Consider the following 20944-nt stretch of genomic DNA (forward strand, 5'->3'; position numbering starts at 1 on the left):
TATTTTTAGTCCTCCGGCTGTGTCGAGGTGTCTAGGGTTTGTTAGGCACACCCCACGGCTACTTCTAGTTGCGGTGTTAAGTTCAGGATTTGCGGTCAGTATAGGTTCCACCAACTCCAGAGAAAGTTCCATGTGGCTCCAAGGCCACCCGATCATAACAGGTACTTACATATTTAATAATTTGCTCAAAGATCTTTCCTGGTATAGAGGTCAGACTCACCAGTATATAGTTCCCTGGGTTCACCTTCTTCCCCTTTTTGAAGATAGGAACAACAGTTGCTCTTCTCCAGTCTTTTGGGATTTTTCCAGTTCTCCAAGAATTTTTAAAGATTATGGAGAGTGGTTCAAAAACGTCTTCTGCTATCTCCTTCAGTACTCTGGGGTGCAATTCCTTTGGATCTGGAGACTTGCATTAATTTATGTTAGCTAAGTGTTTCCTCACTATCTTTCTATTTATAGATATCCTGGATTCTTCTATTTCTTTAATTGGACAGTGAAGATCAGTTGATGTTGGATCACTCCAATTTTCTTTCTGAGTCCCTTAAAATCTGCCTTTCTGAAATCTAACCTTGAAGTCTGAGTCTTCACAGGTCTTCCTCCTCTAGTTATCCAAAATTCTAAAATAGCATGGTCGCTACCTCCTAGTGTCCCAGCCACTCTTACCTCCTCAACCATTCCCTCCTTGTTTATAATGATTAGATCCAAGGTAACAGATTCCCTTGTTTTCTCACCTACCTTTTGGAAGATAAAGTTATCAGCAAGAGAGAATAAGAATTAGCTTGACCTGTTAGTTTTGCCTGGGAGAGATTCCCAACAAATGTCTGGATAGTTGAAATCTCCCATAACAACTATGATTTTTTTGGAGAACTTGGCAAATATGAAGAACTGCTTAAATTTTTGCGCCAGAACCAGTGTGAAAGACTGGTGGAAAGCATGCCAAGACGCATGAAAGCTGTGATCATAGTTATTCCACAAAATATTGATTTCTGAACTCTTCCCGAGTTAAAACATTAGTATTGTTGTTTCTAAATGATTATGAACTTGTTTTCTTTGCATGATTTGAGGTCTGAAAGCACTGTTTTTTGTTTTTTTTTATTTTGACCATTTTTCTTTGTCAGAAAAAAAGTGCTGTTCCATGTACGTTGTTATATGTTACTCTGCTGCCACCCAATGGCCTTTTTACGTATGGCAGCTTGTTATTCATTAATTCTTGTGGGCATGTCTTTCACTCCAAGTTCAGGGGTCAAGTCTTCTCTTCCTCTGGCAGCCATTTCATTTTCAGTTTACTTGCTGTTGTGAGAGGACACGCTTGAACCGGGTTTAGGAAGTCATCAGTCTTTCGACCTCTTGCTGCTCACACTTGCGGTCATACTTGGTGCTACATCTTACTGTAACAGAAGAAAAAAGAAATCCAGCTCACCACAGTAACAGTCCCAGGAGGCTCGGAGCACGGAAACACTGTGTCAAGGCGTGCGGAACCAGGAGAAGAAAAAGGAATTCCAGCTCAACGAAGCGGTGAAAAGTAAAAACTAAATACTTTATTCACTTCATATAAGAAGCAGAGGATAAAACATCAGCACAATATAGGTAAAAAACACTATCTACGCATTTCAGGTGACGCAGCACCCTTAATCATGATACAGTCCATCATGATTAAGGGTGCTGCGTCACCTGAAATGCGTAGATAGTGTTTTTTACCTATATTGTGCTGATGTTTTATCCTCTGCTTCTTATATGAAGTGAATAAAGTATTTAGTTTTTACTTTTCACCGCTTCGTTGAGCTGGAATTCCTTTTTCTTCTCCTACATCTTACTGTACCTTGTCTACACCTGCATTTCTGGAGAAAGTTCGGTATTACCAGTAATACGCTGTATGTCCAGATCTACAAAATAAACAAGTCTGGATTGTACAATCCCTGGTGTGCATCATCTCTTCGGACGCTGAGCAGCATCGGTCCTGTCTGCCCTATAGCGAGGAAATACTGAAGGTACGAATCTCTCTCACAACCCTTAATAGTCAACTACACCTCCATTCGCCTCATGTGGGGACAGAACAGTCGAAAGCCTGCTTCGAAGCCTGGCCAGAATCATCCTTATATCCCTATCCATGTGCCCAAGCTCTGCCTGCTCACATACTGCAGCCCTGCTCTGCTAAGAAATCTCCTGCAGCATCACCTCAGACCGCATTGTGCAAAAAGACTCTGTATATTATACCACATCGCTGCAGATTGTCGGACTGCAGAACCCCACAATTCTCCAAAAACACCTTGGGAATCTTTTCAGGAGGTCGCTACTAAGCTGCACTGCGATTTCCAGCCCCCAATTTAAACGTTCAGTTTCTTAAAGAGACAGCGCACCTTAAATCAAAATGGCCGAAAAGGACCTTACGCAGTTCCCTAATGCTGAAACAGAGCAAATACAACCCGATACAGTCCATTATGAAGACTGGGAAGCAGAGCCCACTTCCGCAGCAGACCCAGATGCACGACCAGTACGCTCCATCAAGCCAACACTAAATGTCTTTGAGAATTACCGTTCCACAAGGGATGAGTTCAATGACCACCTGGACGACCTATGGGAATGAGTTGCCTCCCTCATGTCAAAAGTCCAACGCCACAAAGATGATGCAGCGAGTTTACAGGACACTATAAGACAGCTAGTCATGGCCCACGGCAGATACAAGAAGACTGTCCGCAAAGTATGCTGCCTTCCTAAAAGACTCCAAAATAGATGAAGCCCTATCAGAGTTAAGCAAGGCAGATTCCACAGACAGAGAAAGGGACGCCGCCGTGCAAGTCACCAAAGTTAAAGCGGAGCTTCGTATCGCCCATCTGCAAGAAACTAGATCGCACAGGTCAGCCTCATCCAAACACTCTGTTCGGTCATACAAATCATCCTGATCAAGAACTTCAGCCCTCAGTGACAGAATTCTAGAGGCCCGTTTAAACACAGAGCGGTCCAAACTAAGACGTTCATACACAGAGAAGAAAGCAGAAGCAGAGGCAGAAGCCAAAAAAGCAGAGGCTAGAGCAAAGATTCATCAAACAGAAGAAGAAGCGAAGAAAGCAGAAGCAGAGGCTCGAGCAAAGATTCTTCAAACAGAAATGGAGAAAGAAATCGCGTTAGCTGAAGTAAAAATACTCGAGCAAGCATTGAAGCAAAACTCAACCCGATTTGCCTGCCACCACAAGAAGAAGATGACCCAGTTGTTCGTACCAGCGACTACGTACAGAAACAGATACCTGCAGCGCACACCTTCCCCAGCGACGTTCAACCAAACATTGCGGAAACGTCCAAGTCAGCCCAACCTATGGTGCCAGTATCGCCCACAGCCCCTACAGAGACCCAAGACCAACGCCCCCTCAGGAGCAGTCATCACCGCAAGACGACTGCGAGGCAAACTCCTGCCTGCCTCCACAGTTCAAGCAGCAGTCATCGGAATCTCCAGAGGTTAAACCACAGCTCAACCCTGCAGCGACATCATTCTACCCAGGAACAATTCACCCTTCCACGCCACACAACTTATACGCCTGAGGGGCACCACAAGCTAATACGTTAATAAGGAGTGAAGGATTGGACATGTCCGAGTTTGCCAGGTTCATGGTGAGCAGAGAGCTAATCAGCACTAGCCTCTCAAAATTTGACGACCGTGCAGAGAACTACAGAGCCTTGAAAGCAGCCTTCAAGGATGCCATTGCTGATCTCAACCTATCTGCGGAGCAGAAGCTCGACCTCCAGGTAAAATGGTTGGGTTCCGAATCCACAAATCGTATTAAGATTCTTAGGACGGTCTATGTGGGGCAAGCTGAAGCAGGACTCGCAGCTGCCTGGCAGAGACTCGAAAGAACCTACGGCAGCGCTGAAGCCATAGAAAAGTCCCTATTCAAGAGACTGCAGAATGTTTCAAGGATCAACCTTAAGGAGGCCCACAAGCTTCTGGACTTAAGTGACCTGCTTATGGAGCTGGAACTTGCTAAAAGAGACCCTCGTCTGTCTGGACTGTGCTACCTGGACGCTGCCCATGGTGTGAACCCAATCGTCTCAATGCTGCCACATAGTCTGCAAGAGAAGTGGGCAGTGTGCGTCTCCAGGTATAAAAGGTCACATGACGTCACCTTTCCTCCATTCATTCAGTTCTGCAAATTCATTGACGAACAAGCCCAAATGAGGAACGACCCTAGCCTCGACTTCCTGGAGTCTAACACTGCAGCTCCAGCAACACCTTCATCAAGGTATGAAAGCGTAGCACATAGACGCAAGGACTCGAGGAACAGTGTAAGCGTCAGAAAGACTAACCTGCCATCACCTGCAGTACCTGCCGTTAGGCAGTACACTATTCCGTCGAGTCTTTCAATCGTGAGTGTCCCATTCACAAAATACCACACTCCCTGAACAAATGTAGAGGCTTCAGGTCAAAAACCATGCAGGAGCGCAAGAAAATCCTCAGCGAACTTGGGGTATGTTTCAAGTGCTGCGCTTCATCAGAACACATGGCCAGGGACTGTAAATCGGCCATTAAGTGTGAAGAGTGTCACAGCGACAGACACCGATCAGCCTTGCACCCAGCCTCAGCCACCAGCGATCCAGGAGTCGCAGTTACCTCTAGTCCCGCAACAAGCCATGGCGGGGAGCCACAGAATCACGCCAAGTCCACTACAGCTGTTTCCTGCTCATGCTCAGAGGTATGTGGGGAGAATCAAAGTGCTAAATGCTGTGCCTGATATGCCTAATCAGAGTTTATCCAGAAGGGCTAACAGAGAAGGCAGTAAAAATGTATGCCATCATTGATGATCAGAGCAATCGATCCCTAGCTGGACCTAAGTTCTTCGAAGCCTTTAGAATCAAGGGACCAGCAACGCCCTACACTCTGAATACTTGCTTGGGGTGCATAGAGACTATCGTCAGAAGAGCACAAGGTTTCATTGCTTCTCCTTTCAATGGAGATATAGAAATACCCCTACCTACGCGAATCGAATGCGATCAAATACCAGACCAAAGGGATGAGATCCCTACCCCGGAAACTGCCTTCCACCAACCACACTTAAGGCGCCTAGCCAGCATTATCCCACCTTTGGACACAGATGCTAAAATCCTACTTCTGCTTGGCAGAGATAATTTAAGGATACATAAGGTCCACCAACAGTGTAATGATCCTGACTATGCCCCCTACGCCCAGAGACTTGACTTGCGGTGGGTAGTCATAGGAAATGTAAGCCCTCTGTGTCTGTACTGCTACATACTTAGGCAGGTAACTGGTTCATGCAGCTTTACATGAACACCTGAGCCTTACACTATAGCTGGTCCGAATAACTAAAGCAATTGTTACCATCCACCTCTCGTGTCTCCCCTTTTCCCCATAGTTTGTAAGCTTGCGAGCAGGGCCCTCACTCCTCCTGGTATCTGTTTTGAACTGTATTTCTGTTATGCTGTAATGTCTATTGTCTGTACAAGTCCCCTCTATAATTTGTAAAGCGCTGCGGAATATGTTGGCGCTATATAAATAAAATTATTATTATTATTATTATTATGCTTGGACCAAACAGGAGTCCATTCCTTTAACATACGTACGCCGAGACGGGTGCACTACATTCTGCAAACCATGTCCTCATCACTATGAGGTGAAGGAAAAGCTTCCAGATCCTGTACAGCTGCCTGATGTTATCCCTTCTCCCTATGCAGATCACTTGGGAAGATCGGTGTTTCGTACCACTAAGGATGACAACAAAGTAGCCCCGTCTATGGAAGACAAGGAATTTGTCAGGATATTGGACAATGACTTCCTTAAGGACAAGACCCTTCCGAGCTACCAGGGTAAGGCTCCCAAACAATCGTGAACAAGCTTGTCCAGATTCAGCTCTCTCCAGTGCACACTAAGCAATAATCCGGAGATGAAAGAACACATCGTCACCTTTATGGGCAAAATATTCCATTACAACCATGCGGAGCCAGAGCCTCCCTTAAAGGAAAACGAGGAGTTCTGGTACCTACCCTCATTTGGAGTATATCACCCGAGGAAACCTAAACAAATTAGAGTTGTCTTTGATTCAAGCGCCAAACATCAAGACGTATCTCTCAATGATGTCCTGCTGACAGGTTCTAATCTGACAAACAACCTAGTAGGAGTGTTGATGAGGTTCAGGAAAGAGCCCATTGCCATCACTGCCGACATTGAACAGATGTTCCATTGTTTCATAGTCAGAGAGGACCACTGGAATTTTCTCAGGTTCCTGTGGTACAAGGGCAATGTCCCCAGCAAAGAGATGGTGGAATATCGCATGCTGGTGCATGTATTCGGGAACAACCCTACACCCGCAGTGACAGCATATGGCCTGGGTAGAACCGCACTAGAAGGAGAGTCCGAGTATGGAACAGACGCCAGAGACTTTGTAGAGAAAGACTTTTACGTAGATGATGGACTAAAATCTCTACCCACAGAAGAAGTGGCAATCGACCTACTTCAAAGGACCCAACATATGCTGTACCGAGCTAAGCTTAGACTGTACAAAATTGCTTCAAACAGCCTGGCTGTCATGAGAGCCTTTGAGTCAAGTGACCACGCACCTGGATTCAAGGACATAGACCTGGGACCAGACTGTCCGCCTATGCAGAGAAGCTTAGGCCTGAGGTGGAATCTGTCAGCCGACACCTTCAGTTTCCAAATCAACTGTGCAGACAAACCATTCACTAAACGTGGTGTCCTGTCAGTGGTAAATAGCTTATACGACCCACTGGGATTCGTAGCACCAATTACCATACAAGGTAAATCCTTTCTGAGACAGCTTTCCGAAACCGTCAAGGACTGGGATGCCCCACTACCTCCTGATAAGGAACCAAAATGGGAAACCTGGAAGCAGTCTTTGTGTGCCTTGGATAAAATCCATATACCGAGATGCTACGCCGGAATCTCACTTGCTGCTAGCACTAGGAAGGAACTCCATGTGTTCTCAAATGCATCCATGGAGGCCATTGCAGCTTTTGCCTACCTGAAGGTAACGGGATCCGACAATCAAGATCATGTTGGGTTTGTTTTCGGCAAAACTAAGTTGGCTCCCAAGCCTGACCACACTATTCGCAGGCCTGAACTCTGTGGGACTGTGCTTGCAGTAGAACTTGCAGACTTTATACAGCATGAGCTGAACACCGACATAGATGACGTGCACCTTATCACCTTACCTGTACCAACTTGTGTGAATAATCATTGTTTGGTCCGAGCTTTGCTCTTTACCATTGTTGGTTTTAACTTATTGAATAAAAGTTAATTTTTAAAAATAATTAGAGTCATAGAATCATAGAATGTTAGAGTTGGAAGGGACCTCCTGGGTCATCTGGTCCAACCCCCTGCTCAAAGCAGGATTCACTAAATCATCCCCCTTGAGATATTTGTAGACAGCTATTAAGTCTCCTCTCAGTCTTCTTTTTTGCAAGCTAAACATTCCCAAATCCTTATAAATGTTGCTCATAGGACATGGTTTGCAGACCAGTCACCATTCTGGTTGCTCTTCTCTGAACTTGCTCCAGTTTGTTGATGTATTTTTTAAAATGTGGTGCCCAAAACTGGACACAGTATTCCAGATGAGGTCTGACCAAAGAGAAGTATAGGGCAATAATGACTTCACGTGAACTATTCAACTATCACTGCAGCCCTCCACTAGTTGGGCCTATATGGCAGAGTGGCTCGACTGAAGCCTCTCCTCAATACAATAGATATGAAAGCCCGCATGGAGTTTGCTAAGAAACACATGAAGAACTCCCAGACTATGAGAAATAAGATTATCTGGTCTGATGAGACGAAGATAAACATTTTGGGTGATAATTCTAAGATGTATGTGTGGAGAAAACCAGTCACTGCTCATCACCTGCCCAATACAATTCCAACAGTGAAACATGGTGGTGGCAGCATCATGCTATGGGGGTGTTTTTCAGCTTCAGGGACAGGACGACTGGTTGCCGTTGAAGGAAACATGAATGCGGCCAAGTACAGAGATATCCTGGATGAAATCCTCTTCCAGAGTGCTCTGGACCTCAGAGTTGGCCGAAGGTTCACCTTCCAACAGGACAATGACCTTAAGCACACAGCTAAAATAACAAAATAGTGGCTTCAGAACAACTCTGTGACCATTATTGACTGGCCCAGCCACAACCCTGACCTAAATCCAATTCAGCATCTCTGGAGAGACCTTAAAATCGCTGTCTGACAACGTTCACCATCCAACCTGACGGAACTGGAGAGGATCTGCAAGGAAGAATGGCAGAGGATACCCAAATTCAGGTGTGAAAAACTTGCTGCATCATTCCCAGGAAGACTCACTAGGTCAAAAGTGTGCTTCTACTCAATACTGAGCAAAGGGTCTGAATACTTATGACCATGTGATATTTCAGTTTTTCTCTTTTAATAAATTTGCAAACATTTCTGTTTTTTTTTTTCAGTCAAGCCAGGGTGCAAAGTGTACATTAATGAGAAAAAAATGAACGTTTTTGAATTTACCAAATGGCTGCAATGAAACAAAAATTGAAAAATGTAAAGGGGCTCTGAGTACTTTCCGTACCTACGGAAGCACTTAGCTTGTTGGGTGTATGGACTAATTGGGGGTACGTTAAGTGTTCAATTTGTAGTCTTAGAGATGTAAGTGTGAGATTGACTTGTAAAGTGATGTGAACCCCTTACAGTCACCCCTATCCCGTGTCATGGTGGTAGCTAAGTGAGGGCCTGACCATGACAGTGACTATATTTTGATTGTGTGTTATACTGGGGCAGGATGGAGCTCATGACTGGATGTACTGATCATGTGAAGCCGGTAACAGCTCTTCAGATTTCTTACATAGGATCTTTATGATATTACAGTACGTCGTCATCTTCTCCCTATTCAGGTCCCTACAATATCGGATCCTCTCAGTGGAGATCTTCTATATGAGAGAATTTTCCTGACTGACCTTACAAGAATGGATAGAGACCAGGACAAGATGGCGGAGAGGATATTACACCTCACCCTAGAGATCCTCCTTCAGCTTACTGGAGAGGTGAGAGATTCTGATGACATCACATTACATCATTCTTATCTATGGGAATAACAGATGGACAGAACTGGAGAGGTGAGGACTCTGGAAATGTCTGTAGTGAGATTTATTAATGTGTCTCTCCATAACCAGAATTACACAGTAGTGAAGACCTCTAGTGAGCGCTGTCAGGACCCTGTGTCTGAGGGAAGTGGAAGACCCCCGAGAATCACAGGGCTTCCACCTCACCCCCTGATACATGAGGACATCGATGAACAAAAGATCCTAGAACTCACCTATAAGATGATTGAGCTGCTGACTGGAGAGGTGACACTGCTGGGAATGTTGTGACATTATACAGTAACGCTGTGAAGGGATCGAGGGATAACGGTATCATTGTATGTGTCAGGTTCCTATAAGGTGTCAGGATGTCACCGTCTATTTCTCCATGGACGAGTGGGAATATTTAGAAGGACACAAAGATCTCTACAATGACATTATAATGGAGGTTCCCCAGCCCTTCACATCACCAGGTAATAGTCAGGACTAAATACACACATCCTATATGTATGTGAATTAAATTCATGTATGTGTTTCCTACAGATTTAGGCCGGCGTCACACTTGCGAGTTTTACGGACGTAAGAGCGCAGAATCTACGTCCGTAAAACTCGCAAAAAATACGGCACAATTATTCTCTATGCCCCTGCCCCTATTTGCCGTATTTTACTGATCAGTATTATACGGCTTTCTACGGCCGTACAAAATCGCAGCATGCTGCGTTTGTCACCGTACTGCGCAAGAAATACGCCAATGAAAGTCTATGGAAGCGTGAAAAATACGGATTACACACGGACAAGCAGTGTGACTTGCGAGAAATACGCAGCGCTGTTAGAGAGAAAAGCCTATTCTGGCACTTGGCCACTCTCTTCCCATTCCCGTGTAGCGGTGGGATATGGGGTAATGAAGGGTTAATGCCACCTTGCTATTGTAAGGTGACATTAAGCCTAATTAATAATGGAGAGGCGTCAATTATGACACCTATCCATTATTAATCCAATTGTAGTGAAGGGTTAAATAAAACACAAACACATTATTTAAAATTATTTTAATGAAATAAAAACAATGGTTGTTGCAGTATTTTATTCAACGCCCAATCCAGTCACTGAAGACCCTCGTTCTGTGAGTAAAAAAACATAATAAACCAACAATATACTTACCCTCCGCAGATCTGTAACGTCCAACGATGTAAATCCTTCTGAAGGGGTTAAAACATTTTGCAGCAAGGAGCTGTGCTAATGCAGGCTGCTCCTCGCTGCAAAACCCCAGGGAATGAGGCTAAAAATAGATCAATGATCTATATTTAGCTTCATTTGCGGTGAGGCGCCCTCTGCTGGCTGTTCATAGATCGTGGGAAATTACCTAGAAAGCTCCCTGGCAGATGTTTTTAGCCAGGGGGGGGCCAATAACCGTGGACCCTCTCCAGGCTATTAATATCTGCCCTCAGTCACTGGCTTTACTACTCTGGCGGAGAAAATTGCGCGGGAGCCCACGCCAATTTTTTCCGCCATTTAACCCTTTATTTTAAGAGCTAGAACGGCCAAATTTTGCAGATACACACTACTGACATTAGTGTGGAATCTGCAAAAAAAATGGAGAGAAGACATGGTTTACTGTATGTAAACCATGTCTCAAATCATGTCGGGTTTTAGGAAGGAGAAGGAGAAGGAAAAAGCCGGTAATTGAATTACCGGCTTTCAAGCTGTCTAGCGCTGGAATAAATATTAATATATATACATATATGTGTCTCACTGACATATATATATATATATATACCTATTCTATGTGTACACATTTACTCTACCTATTCTACTGTAAGCTGTCAGTGTGATTTTACTGTACACCGCACTGAATTACCGGCTTTTCTCTCTAATATATGTGTCTACTGACATATATATATATATATATATAGACAGTATATATATATTTTCTTTTCTTTTTGGGACACATGGATCACTTCTATAGCGGTATGTTGGTTTTGCTAGCCTGCGAGAAAACCACGCAGTACGGATGCCATACGGATTACATACGGAGGATGCCATGCGCAAAAAACGCTGACACACCCTGCCTACGGAGGAGCTACGGACCACTTTTTTCGGGACTTTTCAGCGTATTACGGCCGTAATATACAGACCGTATTGTTTTACGCTGTGTGTGACGCCGGCCTTATACAATAAGAGAACAGCACCAGAAAGATGTTCCCATCGTCTTCTACCACAGGACTGTAAACAAGAAATTCAGAATGTTCCTCAGGATCATCAGGTAGATGGTGTAAACAAAGCTACTCATTTGGGAACAGGATCAGGTATCACTGAAATTGTTTCTATTTAAAAGTCCGGCTGGTTTATTTCGCTCCTCACAAACCACATTACAGGAAAACTTAAATACAGCGCTTGTCCGGCACAAAGTGAAACATAAAGTAAAAGCTCCATACAATAGTCCAGCTTCTTAGTGTTTTAGCAAAGGGACACAATCCTGGAGGCCTACACACCTCCAAACACAGACCATGTGTGAGACAAACCGGTCCCATTTTACAATTTGAAAAACACCCAAGAGTGGAGATATTATGAGCAGCTGTCCAGCTCAACTCTTCAGCTGCTCACATTGAACCTGGCCCTGTCATGGCTGATTAACTCCTCTTAGTACTATGTGTACTAGAGCATTACTTCATATTTACATCACAGATTACATTCACCTCTGTGATACATATCTCCCATCCACTATGTGTCCGGCAGCTAACTTACAATGGAAAGAAAGTGTCATGGAAAATCCCCTATAGTGTGTAGAAACTGTGAAAGTCTTGTCTTCAGTTTTGTTTTATACACCAGAATTATACACCAAATGGCCAATTTATTAGAGATATCTGCTCTTTCCCAACTGGAGGTTCAATGTGTGGAAATTAGGCAGCAACCCTTTCTCATCTGTAACTTATTAGTCACATGACCGTGCAGTATGAAATGATCAGTTTTCAGAATGTGAAGATTAAGTAATCTGAATTAGAGCTGAGCGACTTTTACTTTTTTAGGGTCGAGTCGGGTTTCGCGAAACCCGACTTTCTCAAAAGTCGAGTATAATCAGCCGATTATCGCGAAAAGTCAGGGATCGATTGAAACACGAAACCCAATGCAAGTCAATGGGGAAGCATAGTCGGCAGTGAGTGGAGGCCAGCAAAGCATCTACAGTGCCCATTTTAATGGCAAAAAATCCATTGTTGTTACTGAAGCTTGTCAATCTTAATTTATCTTATAATAATAGTTAGGCATTGGAAATTGGGGGTCAAAAGTTGTGGGGGGTAGGGCTGGTTCAAGTTTTTATTGGGCCCAGGAAACGTGGACTACGTCACGGCGGTGGAGCAGGGAGAGGTAAGTATTTCAACTTTGCAAGTGCTATGATCCTGAGCAAGCAGGGGGGGCCCACTCGTTGGCATTGGCACTGGCACAGGGCCCCTCAAAGTACGGCGGTGTGTTTGCATGGTGGGGTCGCCTCCCACCGGCAGCGACACTTTTGCGTACTATGAGGGTCCCACATCGCCAACGAGTATGCCCCCCCACCTGATGAAGGAACCTGCATTTTCATCTGCACCTTCCTCTTTGTCCCCGTGTAAAGTGGTATGGTATGCGGGAATAGGAACCTGACTTTCAGCAGGATCAGATTCTGGCTGTGTAGCGTGCAAGGGGAATGTAGTGGTCTGGGTCAATGTACCAGCAGACTCATCTAGCACTGGCTGGGCAATGGGCAGGATGAGGAGGAAACACAGATATATGTCCAAATAATAAAGTGGGCTAAATGCAGTTCAAAATTGGTAACAGTAGTAAACAGGCGGCACTGCTTTGTTCAGTGGAGGAGAACAGCAAGGAGCGGCAGACACCGTTAGTAGGCCCAACCAAACTTGTAGGCCAAATGCAGTTAACAATTTGTAAATATATGCCGAAAGCCTGAAGATTGAAGGTCAGCTTTGTTCAGTGGAGGAGAAAAGCAAGGAGCGGCAGACACCGTTAGTAGGCCCAAACAAACTATTAGCCCAAATGCAGTTTCATATTAAAAATATATGCCGAAAGCCTGAAGATCGAAGCTCAGGAAAACAAACCAGGAGAACACCAAGGAGCGGCAGACAACGTTAGTAAGCCCCAACCAAACTAGTAGCCCAAATGCAGTTTCTTATTAAAAATATAGGCTGAAAGCCTGAAGATCGAAGCTCAGGAAAAAATACCAGGAGAACACCAAGGAGCGGCAGACACCATTAGTAGGCCCAACCAAACTAGTAGTCCCAATGCAGTTTCCTATTAAAAATATAGGCCGAAAGCCTGAAGATCGAAGCTCAGGATAAAAAACCAGGAGAACACCAAGGAGCGGCAGATGCCGTAAGTAGGCCCAACCAAACTAGTAGCCCCAATGCAGTTTTCAAATTCCTATAGGCTGAAAACCTGACAATTGAAGCTCAGCTTTTTTCAGAGGAGGACAGCTGTATTGAGTGGCGCAGACAGACACAGGTAGTAGGCCTTAAACAAAAAAGTTGGCTCAATGCAGTTTTAAAAAAGTTACAGGGGTACAGGGGCAGCATTGGTGTGGTCAGCGGAGGACGATTGCAAAGAGGGACCGCAGACAGACGTACTAGGCCTAAAACAAAAATGTAGGCTCTATGCAGGTTTAAATAGGTTACAGGGGTACACAGGCAGCATTGGTGTGGTCAGCGGAGGACAATTGGAAGGAGGGACCGCAGACAGACTTACTAGGCCTAAAATAAAAAAGTAGGCTCGATGCAGGTTTAAATAGGTTCCAGGGGTACACAGGCAGCATTGGTGTGGTCAGCGGAGGACAATTGGAAGGAGGGACCGCAGACGGACTTACTAGGCCTAAAATAAAAAAGTAGGCTTGATGCAGGTTTAAATAGGTTACAGGGGTACACAGGCAGCATTGGTGTGGTCAGCGGAGGACAATTGGAAGGAGGGACCGCAGACAGACTTACTAGGCCTAAAATAAAAAAAGTAGGCTCGATGTAGGTTTAAATAGGTTATAGGGGTACACAGGCAGCATTTGTGTGGTCAGCGAAGGACAATTGGAAGGAGGGTCCGCAGACAGACTTACTAGGCCTAAAATAAAAAAGTATGCTGGATGCAGGTTTAAATAGGTTCCAGGGGTACACAGGCAGCATTGGTGTGGTCAGCTAAGGACAATTGGAAGGAGTGTCTGACACAGTTAGTAGGCCAAAATAATAAAGTGAGGTTAATGTCTGGCAAAAATAAAATTTCACAAATAAACAGGTGGCATACCTAGGTACAGGGGTGGGCTCCTCAGCTGACTTGCAGACAGTGGTATTTGGCGCAAAATATTGGTGTAAATGTAGGACAGGGCCCCTGAATATTTTTACTAACATCATACATGTCAACAAATTGGTATTGGCAGTGCCATTGAATGATTTAACCGCACAGACTAAACAGCGGTGAAGCAGTGAGAGATAATTTTGCAAGTGGTAGAGCACTGTTTGAGCTGGGGGGGGGAACACTCTCTTGTGGGCAGCGGTACTGGCCCAGGGCCCCTCATGTTACGACGGTGTGTCTGACGTTGGGTGCGCACCACCACCTCCAGAGACACTTCATTGTACTATGAGGGACCATGTGCCAGTGCCGTCACCCAAAAGTGGGCACACCCACCTCTTCAGCCAAATGGCACTCGCACGGATGCTTGCGCCAAGTGGTGACCACGGCCCCCTTGGGGGGAGTCAGACCGTTTAGGGAGGTGTAGAAATGGCGTATGCTGGACATACAGCAGCTGCAAATGGAGAAATTGGAGCAGTCATTAAGACCAGTCCAAAAGCAAGACCTTTTTACAGGAAAGCTAGGTGTCAGCCGGGAAAGGTGGGGCAAAATAATTAGAAATCCATGATTGGTTCATTTTAATGAAGGTTAGATCATCAACAATTTGGGTAGCCAGACAGTTCCTTTTTTTGGTCAGTATTGAACCAGCAGCACTGAATACTCTTTCTGAAAGCACACTAGCTGCTGGGCAAGCAAGCACCTGCAATGCATATTCTGCCAATTCAGGCCAGGTGTCTATTTTGGATGCTCAGTAATCAAATGGGAATGACATGTGAGGGAGAACATCGATAAGGGAGGAAAAATAGTTAGTAACCATACTGAACAAATGTTGTCTCCTGTCACTTTGAATTGATGCTGCAGTACCTGTCGTGTCTGCGGTCATTGCGAAATCACTCCACAACCTGGTCATAAAACCCCTCTGTCCAACGCCACTTCTGATTTGTGCACCTCTAACACCTCTGCCATGTTGCCCCCTGCAGCTCGTGTGAGAACCATCACCGCGGCTGTGTGCTGGGAATGCCTGAACCAAACTGTCTACAAGAGTTGCTTGTTTGGTAGCCAATATTTGCTCAAGGTTCTCATGTGGCATGATATTTTGCAATTTCCCTTTATAGCGTGGATCCAGGAGGCAGGCCAACCAGTAATCGTCATCGGTCATCATTTTGATAATGCGGGGGTCCCTTTTTAGGATACGCAAGGCATAATCCATATGGTACTGTAAAACCAGTTAGAAGGTGTACGTAAACTTGTTGTGAATTTAAATCTCCCTTTATAGATGTGTGAGACTGCTGGGAAAATCAGGCCCATTGTATTACACTACACAGTTTCAGTGTCAGAAAGTGGCCGACAGATATGCCACAAACAGGACTGACGCAGGTGCACTTAGTGGCAATAGAAATTTCCCTTTATAGGTGTGGGAGACTGCTGAGAGAATCAGGCCCACTGTATTACACTACACAGTTTCAGTGTCATAAAGTGGCTGACAGATATGCCACTAACAAGACTGACGCAGATCCACTTAGTGGCAATAGAAATTTCCCTCTGTAGGTGTGGGAGACTGCTGGGAAAATCAGGCCCACTGTATTACACTACACAGTTTTAGTGTCAGAAAGTAGCTGACAGATATGCCACAAACAGGACTGACGCAGATGCACTTAGTGGCAATAGAAATTTCCCTTTATAGGCGTGGGAGACAGCTGGGAAAATCAGGCCCACTGTATTACACTACAGAGTTTCAGTGTCAGAAAGTGACTGACAGATATGCCACAAACAGGACTGACGCAGATGCACTTAGTGGCAATAGAAATTTCCCTTTATAGGTGTGGGAGACTGCTGGGAAAATCAGGCCCACTGTATTACGCTACACAGTTTCAGTGTCAGAAAGTGGCCGACAGATATGCCACAAACAGGACTGACGCAGGTGCACTTAGTGGCAATAGAAATTTCCCTTTATAGGTGTGGGAGACTGCTGAGAGAATCAGGCCCACTGTATTACACTACACAGTTTCAGTGTCATAAAGTGGCTGACAGATATGCCACTAACAAGACTGACGCAGATCCACTTAGTGGCAATAGAAATTTCCCTCTGTAGGTGTGGGAGACTGCTGGGAAAATCAGGCCCACTGTATTACACTACACAGTTTTAGTGTCAGAAAGTAGCTGACAGATATGCCACAAACAGGACTGACGCAGATGCACTTAGTGGCAATAGAAATTTCCCTTTATAGGCGTGGGAGACAGCTGGGAAAATCAGGCCCACTGTATTACACTACAGAGTTTCAGTGTCAGAAAGTGACTGACAGATATGCCACAAACAGGACTGACGCAGATGCACTTAGTGGCAATAGAAATTTCCCTTTATAGGTGTGGGAGACTGCTGGGAAAATCAGGCCCACTGTATTACGCTACACAGTTTCAGTGTCAGAAAGTGGCCGACAGATATGCCACAAACAGGACTGACGCAGGTGCACTTAGTGGCAATAGAAATTTCCCTTTATAGGTGTGGGAGACTGCTGAGAGAATCAGGCCCACTGTATTACACTACACAGTTTCAGTGTCATAAAGTGGCTGACAGATATGCCACTAACAAGACTGACGCAGATCCACTTAGTGGCAATAGAAATTTCCCTCTGTAGGTGTGGGAGACTGCTGGGAAAATCAGGCCCACTGTATTACACTACACAGTTTTAGTGTCAGAAAGTAGCTGACAGATATGCCACAAACAGGACTGACGCAGATGCACTTAGTGGCAATAGAAATTTCCCTTTATAGGCGTGGGAGACAGCTGGGAAAATCAGGCCCACTGTATTACACTACAGAGTTTCAGTGTCAGAAAGTGACTGACAGATATGCCACAAACAGGACTGACGCAGATGCACTTAGTGGCAATAGAAATTTCCCTTTATAGGTGTGGGAGACTGCTGGGAAAATCAGGCCCACTGTATTACGCTACACAGTTTCAGTGTCAGAAAGTGGCCGACAGATATGCCACAAACAGGACTGACGCAGGTGCACTTAGTGGCAATAGAAATTTCCCTTTATAGGTGTGGGAGACTGCTGAGAGAATCAGGCCCACTGTATTACACTACACAGTTTCAGTGTCATAAAGTGGCTGACAGATATGCCACTAACAAGACTGACGCAGATCCACTTAGTGGCAATAGAAATTTCCCTCTGTAGGTGTGGGAGACTGCTGGGAAAATCAGGCCCACTGTATTACGCTACACAGTTTCAGTGTCAGAAAGTGGCCGACAGATATGCCACAAACAGGACTGACGCAGGTGCACTTAGTGGCAATAGAAATTTCCCTTTATAGGTGTGGGAGACTGCTGAGAGAATCAGGCCCACTGTATTACACTACACAGTTTCAGTGTCATAAAGTGGCTGACAGATATGCCACTAACAAGACTGACGCAGATCCACTTAGTGGCAATAGAAATTTCCCTCTGTAGGTGTGGGAGACTGCTGGGAAAATCAGGCCCACTGTATTACACTACACAGTTTTAGTGTCAGAAAGTAGCTGACAGATATGCCACAAACAGGACTGACGCAGATGCACTTAGTGGCAATAGAAATTTCCCTTTATAGGCGTGGGAGACAGCTGGGAAAATCAGGCCCACTGTATTACACTACAGAGTTTCAGTGTCAGAAAGTGACTGACAGATATGCCACAAACAGGACTGACGCAGATGCACTTAGTGGCAATAGAAATTTCCCTTTATAGGTGTGGAAGACTGCTGGGAAAATCAGGCCCACTGTATTACACTACACAGTTTCTGTGTCAGAAAGTGACTGACAGATATGCCACAAACAGGACTGACGCAGATGCACTTAGTGGCAATAGAAATTTCCCTTTATAGGTGTGGAAGACTGCTGGGAAAATCAGGCCCACTGTATTACACTACACAGTTTCAGTGTCAGAAAGTGGCTGACAGATATGCCACAAACAGGACTGACACAGATGCACTTAGTGGCAATAGAAATTTCCCTTTATAGGTGTGGAAGACTGCTGGGAAAATCAGGCCCACTGTATTAGACTACACAGTTTCTGTGTCAGAAAGTGGCTGACAGATATGCCACAAACAGGACTGACGCAGATGCACTTAGTGGCAATAGAAATTTCCCTTTATAGGTGTGGAAGACTGCTGGGAAAATCAGGCCCACTGTATTAGACTACACAGTTTCTGTGTCAGAAAGTGGCTGACAGATATGCCACAAACAGGACTGACACAGATGCACTTAGTGGCAATAGAAATTTCCCTCTATAGGTGTGGGAGACTGCTGGGAAAATCTGGCCCACTGTATTACACTACACAGCTTCAGTGGTAGACAGTGGCTAGCAGATATATATATATATATATATATATATATATATATATATATATATATATATATATATATATATATATATATATAGGGACTGTGCTATAATAACAATCTCCCTACAATGATCTCAGGACAGGTATGGCAGCCACCAGTAAAAAGGACTGTTGCACACAAAAGTGTGGACAAACAAAGAAACAAGAGAACTGTGCAGAAACAAGCAACAGGAGTTTTGCTTTCAAAAAAGCAGTTGGTTTGCACAGCGGCGTACAAACAGCAATGCAGCTATCAGGGAGCCTTATAAGCTACAGAGCTGATGCACAGAAATCTAGCCTCCACTGTCCCTGCAAAGAAAAGGTGGTGTTGGACAGTGGAAATCGCTACAGCACAAGCGGTTTGAGGGTTAATCTTCCCTCCCTAACAATATCCCTGCTCCTGACGAAGCTGCAGCAACCTCTCCCTATGCTCAGATCGGCAGAAGTAAGATGGCGGTCGGTGTGCACGCCCCTTTATAGCCCCTGTGACGCTGCTGAAAGCAAGCCAATCACTGTCATGCCCTTCTCTAAGATGGTGGGGACTGAGACCTATGTCATCACGCTGTTCACACTCTGCGTCCACCTTCATTGGCTGAGAAGTGGCACTGAACGTGTCATATGAAACGCGACTTTGGCGCGAAGATCGCCGACCGCATGGCCGATCCCACGCTGGGATCGGGTCGGGTTTCATAAAACCTGACTTTGCCAAAAGTCGGCGACTTATGAAATTGACCGATCCGTTTCGCTCAACCCTAATCTGAATTACTTCACACAAGGTCATCACTGCTAGATTATGGAGTTTTTACTTTCAATGTTGTCAAGAGTATACTGAGAATAGTGTGATAAAAGAAAAACTTCCAGTGTTATTAGATCTTATAGAGATAAGAAACTCATCAACCAAGATATCAAAAATTGTTCTGAGAATAGGTGGTGCACAGTCATTCCAATTGCAGATGAATACTAATGTGTCCAGACGCTCTCACCATTGCTTAGCACAATTGGGCTATTGCAGCAGATAAACTGATTCAGTGCCATTGTTTTCAGATGGTAAGCAAAAACCTTCACTTGGCAAAAGAAAGCTGCAGTAATCTCATAGAGCAGTGGAAAACAATCTGCTCAAATGAGATTTCTGTTGCACTGTGCTGATGGAATGGTCAGAATTTCGTGCAAGCAGCATGAATCCACGTTCCCTTCTTGTCAGGTGTCAACATTTTTGGTTGGTGGAGGTGGATTAATGGTGTGGAAAATATTGTCTAAGCACATCATGGGTCCTCTGATACCTGTGGATGAATGTTTGGATACTAGGTCTTACCCGAGTAATGTTTCCTACCAAATACATCTCTTCATGTCAGCTGTTGACTCTGCAGTTTAAGTACAATGACCTAAGTTACAAGGGTCATGTAGACATGGATTTCTTACAGTATTAGCAGGGGCTGACTGGCAAATTTTAGCCTGGGGGGCAAGTACACAGCAGTGGCCCATGAGTAGCGGCCCATCCTTAAAGGGGTTGTCGGATCTTAACCCCTCTGTGACCTTAGACGTACTATCCCGTCGAGGTGCCCTGGGCTTATCTGACCCTGGACGGGATAGTACGTCATAGCGATCGGCAGCGCTCACGGGGGGAGCGCCGCCGATCGCGGCCGGGTGTCAGCTGCTTATCGCAGCTGACATCCGGCACTATGTGCCAGGAGCGGTCACGGACCGCCCCCGGCACATTAACCCCTGGCACACCGCGATCAAACATGATCGCGATGTGCCGGCGGTGCAGGGAAGCACCGCGCAGGGAGGGGGCTCCCTGCGGGCTTCCCTGAGACCCCCGGAGCAACGCGATGTGATCGCGTTGCTGCGGGGGTCTTACCTCCCTCCCTGCCTGCTCCAGCCCCGGATCCAAGATGGCCGCGGATCCGGGTCCTGCAGGGAGGGAGGTGGCTTCACAGAGCCTGCTCAGAGCAGGCACTGTGAAGGCTGCAGCGCTGCATGTCAGATCAGTGATCTGACAGAGTGCTGTGCAAACTGTCAGATCACTGATCTGTGATGTCCCCCCCTGGGACAAAGTAAAAAAGTAAAAAAAAAATTTTCCAAATGTGTAAAAAAAAAAAAAAAATTCCAAAATAATGAAAAAAACAAACAAATATTATTCCCATAAATACATTTCTTCATCTAAATAAATAAAAAAAAACAATAAAAGTACACATATTTAGTATCGCCGCGTCCGTAAC

General features: G+C 45.1%; 1 pseudogene; it reads left to right on the top strand.

Moving 5' to 3' along the window:
• Window positions 1–3579: 3579 nt before the first annotated feature.
• The window catches only part of LOC138666665 (zinc finger protein 420-like), a 104229-nt pseudogene continuing 86864 nt past the window's right edge, over window positions 3580–20944 (top strand).

The sequence above is a fragment of the Ranitomeya imitator genome, chromosome 2 (genome assembly GCF_032444005.1).
Source record: "Ranitomeya imitator isolate aRanImi1 chromosome 2, aRanImi1.pri, whole genome shotgun sequence".
In the NCBI taxonomy this organism is placed as follows: Eukaryota; Metazoa; Chordata; class Amphibia; order Anura; family Dendrobatidae; genus Ranitomeya; species Ranitomeya imitator.